This window comes from Condylura cristata, unplaced genomic scaffold, assembly GCF_000260355.1.
Source record: "Condylura cristata isolate star-nosed mole 26May11 unplaced genomic scaffold, ConCri1.0 scaffold00015, whole genome shotgun sequence".
Taxonomy (NCBI): Eukaryota; Metazoa; Chordata; class Mammalia; order Eulipotyphla; family Talpidae; genus Condylura; species Condylura cristata.
Window position 1 is genome coordinate 31,185,466 of NW_004567116.1, and position 6,000 is coordinate 31,191,465.

A 6,000-nucleotide genomic window follows, 5' to 3' on the forward strand; every position below is an offset into this window, starting at 1 on the left:
CTACATCCACACATATCCCCATTCTGGCAAAAGGCAACTGTGTCTCCAGGCCAAACCCTGTCTTGACACCCTTGACTTGTCCAATTTTTTGTCTTTCTATGCAGAGCAAATTAGGGCCTCTCTTTGCCGGGCCTAGCCCTCAAGGAAAACCCCAGTGGTCTGCTTTTCTTCTCCTTCCAGAGAGTTCCACCTTGCCAGCAGAGTTGAGGGTGGCACAAAATTAGGGCTCAGGCTGGCTTCCCAGGCTTGTGGAAATGGGATACAAGGATGACTGAGGGACCCTCAGTACCACAGGGCCAAGACCAGCATCTCTTACAGCAGAACCCAGACATTGGTGGGGGGGGGTACTGGGAGCACTGGAGTGTGGGGGTTTTGGGGGAGAGACTGCATGTAAAAGAAGCTAGAGCTTACTGTACCCCCCTACATAAACATACACTAAAGGCCCCAAAGGGACATTTCCACCCTTCCTTCTGCCCTCAGGCCCATGCCATAGGCCATAGCTGAGTCACTGTGGGATCAGTGCCACCTATGGAGAAAATTTTCCCTCTCTAGCTTCCACTTCTAGATATTCCCTACAGACACCTGGCCATAAATACGCTCCAGCACTAGCCATGGAAGTAATGTAAATGCAATAGCAAAAGGACTCAGTATCGAGTGGTCACATGCTCGCACACCATCACCTCTAAGCGGACAGGCTGTGCCCAATGTCATCATGAAAGCAGCAACCTCACACGTGAGATTCTGAGAGATCAAAACCCCTAATGTCTAAAATTCAAAAACGACACAATCAGGAATATCAAAATCTCACGTGTTGAAATCCTGAAAGCCAAAAGGCAGAAGTGAAAACACGTTGAAAAATACAAGAAATCTTCTCTGCCAAATTATTCAGTGGTGATTTCCGCCCCTTCACACATAGCTCGCTTCAGAAAACACCTGCCGGAGAATGAAAAGAGTTCAACAAGCTCAGTGACCTTCTGCACCAAAGGCACCTGTTGATACAGAGGTTACGCCAGGGTTACTGACACACTACCTGGTGGACTCTTGGTTAGGGATTGGCCGTTGAAGGAGAATGACTTCTTATATTCCACTAAATCTTAAAGAGTGTGTGTGCACAGCCCTCAGTTGGGATAATGGCTGGAACTTTCAAAACTACCCCCTCTGTTTTCTATCAGCTCTATAAAATTCAGGTCTCTGTTGGATTCAAAAATTCTGAAACTTATCTGCCCATGTATGTATTAATGACAGGAATAGGTAAATAGCACTTTGTATTAATGACAGGAATAGGTAATAACACTTTATAAATGGTTATTTGTAAGTTTGGTGGACATGACTGAAGAAAATGGATTTCAACTGAATCCACAAGTCATCAAGTCATAGAGAATTGGAATTAGGTGAGAGCAAGGCTTCTAAAAGTGAATTTCAAGATATTACTGAGGAAGTTTGGCTTTTCCATTGAGCACAGTGCATTTGGTGGAAAATGATGAGCGGGTCTGTCGTGCAATAGAGTGATGATGAAAACTTCAGTTTAAAAATGTGTCATTTGGGCCCCCCCTGGTGGCGCAGAGGGTTAAAGCACAGCACTGAGAAGCTAAAGCCACTTCCGCATGAGTTCGATTCCCGCCTGCCCCGGAGGAGACCACATGGAGCAGCAGACCTCTCCTGACCCACCCATTGCTCCCCTCAGCAGTGTACTTCGTCGATCTGCCTGTTCTGTTCCCCACTCTGCCTCTGGTGAAGCCTCTCGCTGCCCCTGAGCCTCTGGCCTGTACCCCAGTTCTGTATGCACAAATAAATAAAAAAAAATGTGTCATTTGTTTATATTAGCGTTCCTCTTGACTGATGAAACTCTAGAAGTTTATTATGAAAAAAATGCCAATTTGCCTGCAGCCTCATTTTCTAAAAAAACCCCAAAACCCCAGCAGAACTGATAGAAAATGATGTGAATGTAAGATGCTTATGTGACACACTGCTGTACTGGTTCTGCCAAACTTGTGGTGTGAGTGTCAGTGCACACAGCATGGCTTTGCACACTCAAAGCAGAAGCAAAGAACAGAAGATAGGAGCTTAAGTGCATATCATGGAGGTGTATGCCAAATCACAGGAGAATTTCAAAAGAGCAGTAACTTAAGTGTATTCTCCAAGGGGAGCTATGCCCTAAAATTATAAAAAATAAAAAATTAGGAGCTCTCCCTTTAAGAAGTAGGGTTCTACAGGACCTCCCTGGTGATGCAAAGGGTTGGGAAGCAGCATTGCAGGCTGGCCACAGCCTATTCAGTGCGAGTTCGATCCCCAGCCCTGGAGGTGACCACATGGTGCAGCAGACCTCTCCTGACCCGCCCGCTGCTCCCCTCAGCAGTGTACTTCATCTGTCTGCCTGATCTGCTCCTCACTCTGTCTCTGGTGAAGACTCTCACCCCGTCTATACCCCAGTTCTATATGAATAAATAAATCTTTAAAAAATAATAAAAAAGATATAGGGCTCTATAATATAGTTACTATTGGCCAATCCTTATGGGCTACCTATGAGCAATTGCCCATAACCTATCTTTGACAGATACTTTTTTTATTAGATTGAATTTTCCTATTAGTTTGTTATTTATTTTTCCCCCCACTAGTCTTTCAAATCATCAGCAATATATTTCACAATGTGCTATGCTTAAGTGTTCTACCTTGGCATCATTTCCAGTATTAAAGATATAAATTAGAGAAATCTAATTGCTTTATGCATTTTTTCAATTTTGACTCCATGGAAGTGCATTTTCACCACACTGTGTGCAGCACTGTGCATGTGTATAAATAAGCTGAAACCTCTCTGCTAAATCAAGAGATGTCCTTTTTGTGCCTCTGCCTTCGGGAAATAAAATTTCCTAATGGTATTTTACCATAAAAGTGGCCTACAAAGTGGCATATCGTGTTTTCATGTTTCTTGATATAAATTATATTAACAGATTTTTTTACATGTAAACAAGTACCTTTAAAGAAATTTTTAAAGATTCTCCCCCCATTATGTTCTTGAGGGTGATTTCTGTAATCTTAGACTTCACAGATTTTGATCTTTTAAGATCTCAACATCTGGGATGATGGCATTTGGGATATGACCCAGAGCTGGGTTGGAGAAGCTGGAGTCCGGCCAGTAAGTCAGGAAGCTCAGACACTGCGGGGACACAGCTGTTAGTGACACATCTGACCAGTCCCAGGTTGGGGACAGAGGTACTCTCTCCTTCCTCAGGCCTGGCTGCTATTCTCCCTAGGTTTTCCTGAAGTCACCTATGCACTTAGGGAGAATGCAGGGTTCAGCCACCATTGGCCTCAGGGAGAGAGCATTTCTGCTCAGAGCAAAGCCTGTCTCTCAGCCCTCCAGCCAGACACCTGCTCCCTGGTGAACGATGAGACCCAGAGGCAGAGCTAGGCATGGCCGGGAATGCCTGTTTTCCTACATGGTCCTCAGCAGACCAGTCCCACGGCCTTTCCCTTGTCAGTGGCCAGGTGAGAGGCCATGTCCTGGTTCTGCCAGGGAATTTGTTTCTATTTTCTATTTAATTTTGCAGACCCTTCTACTTTCCCCAGAACGCAGGGCAACAACAACATATTCTCCCGAATATTCTTACTAACCCCCTGTTAAGGGTTGGAAATGGAGGCTAAACAAGTTATCTCTCTTGCTCAAAGTCACATAGTTCTTAACTAGGTGCCATTCCTGGTCTGGGTTCAGAAGCACTCTCTCTGTTGTCTTTCCCACCATGCTTTCTGAAGAAAATACTTGTTAAGAGAAATCCGTGAAACTATGTTTATCAGGATCCAGTTTGGAAAACAGAACCCAAGTCAGGGAATTCAACAGAGGAAAGCGAAACCAGAAGAAGATGACTAATAGGAGCTAATAACAAAGGTGCTGGATGAGCTGAAAAACCAGCAAAAATCATAGGCAACCCCAGCAGGAGCAGAAAGCTGTGGGACGAGGAATAAAGCATGACTGGTCCAGAGGGCTGGGTCACCTGGAAGGCTGAGCACATTGAAGGAGGCAGCACCTGCTCAAGACGGGAAGAGAAGGGAGGCACACTTCTCCCTGGACTGTGCTTACTCGCTCACTAGCTCGTCCAAACAGTCAAGTCTAACACAAAGGCAGTTGCAAGGAAGACTGAGAAAAGTAGTCTGCAAGTGGTATACCTCTAACACAGACCAGAGCATGGGAGGGGGGATGTATTTGAAAAGCAAATAGGCAAAGAAAAGGTCTAGAATATTAAGTACAGAAGAGTCTCCCCAGCCCCTGCAAGGCGGCCTGTCACAAGTAAGGGGACAATAACAATCTCTTCAAGCACTGTCAGGGGATGTCACAATTGCTCCAGGAGAAACATTTGTCTCTGCCAGCAGCAAAGTCCTTTGCAGTTCATGTCCCTTTAACAGATAGGTTCAAGTGCCTAAAGACAGCCGGTTTCCAGGATCTTCAGGAAATGAGTATGTTGGTGGAGAGCTGCAGGCTGGGTCCACCCTCCCCTGCTCTGAACAGGAGTGGTGCTCGGTTACTCCAAGGACTGTGCTGAGCCTCGTAGCCCCCAGCGTGAAGGGGCCAACTCAAGTAAGCTAAAAGGCTACCTGGAGGCCCAGTCACTCCTCCTTCAGAGCCCCCAACAGAGCCAACTGGTACCTCCCACAGAGCCTCAGCTGGATACAGCCAGACACCCTGCCAAGGCCAGGCGCAGGCTCGCACAGACAGGAGTATCCTTCAGGAGGGCCCGAGAGCTGGCAGCATGGAGCACCTTCCCGACAGCTCAGCAGGACCAGACAGCAGAAAGCAGATTCTTCTGCCAACGGCAGCAGGTCGGGGTCTTCATCCTTGGGTCCTTAGTGCGCTCTCCCCTTCCCTTGCCATAGACAGCTGTGTCTGGCCAACTCTGTGCCCCCACCCTTGGGCACAGCCTTGTCTCACAGAACAAAGGGGTTGGAGAAGAGAATGCTTTTGGCTTGTGATCTCCTTTGCACTTCTAAGTGTCCACAGGTTGGGCTGTGGCTGGCTTCCTTGTCAGGGGGCGGGGCAGGGTCACTCTCGGGCTCAGTTACAGGAATTTGCAGGATGGTTAGATTTAGGAAGCTAAACACAAACTGAGTAAACCCCCTTCCTTGGTGTGGGGGCCTCAGCTCCATCCTCCAGCATTGATTGTTCCCCACCTCACCTCTAGAGTCAAACAGGACCCAGGGAATAAGAAGAATGTGTGACCCATGACCTGAGTCTGACACTGCAGGGATCCCACTGGAACGGCTGTCTGCAGCCCCCTAAACCAGCCGAGAGCCCCTCCCCCATGTACACCCCCTACCTTCGCCCAAGTCCCACAGTTTGGCTAACAGATGCTGTAAAAATTATACCCCTTAGAATGAAAAGTTCAAACAAAATGAAAACTCCTTTCTTTCATTTTCTCAAAGGGCTCTGCAAAGGTAGCAGGGCACAATGGCATTCTTCTTTTCCCAGTTCTCTCGCCTGAACCCTAAACTGATACCAGCAAGACATTCCCCAGCCCAAGACACTTCCCAGCTTCTCCCACGAGAGAACGGGGCCAGAGGGTCCTGTCTTTCCTTTATTTATTCTATAAACAGGTATTGAGGGCCTAGTATGTGCTAACCATTATGCTGCCTGTTGGTCTTACGTAGTGGTTCAAAGAAACAAAGATCCCTGCCCTTAAGGAGCTTGTGTTCTAGAAAGGGTACAGCATAAAAACAAAAACAAAACACACAAATAATAAGTGTTAATGATAATTATGTAATAGGATTGGGGGTGACCAATGCTAGGGAAAAACCATCCAGTTGGGTTCCAGGGGCTCACAAGAGCTGGGAGTACAGGTCGCAGAGGTCCAGATCTACCTCCCTGGGGGAGAGACTGGGAGCAAAGACTGAACACAGGCAGAATCGGCCATGTGGACACTGCGAGGCTTTCCTGCCAGAGGCCATGGCCAGTGCCAAGGTGCTAAGGCAGAGATTGTCTGGGACAGCGTGACAGAGTGGAAGGAAAGCAGG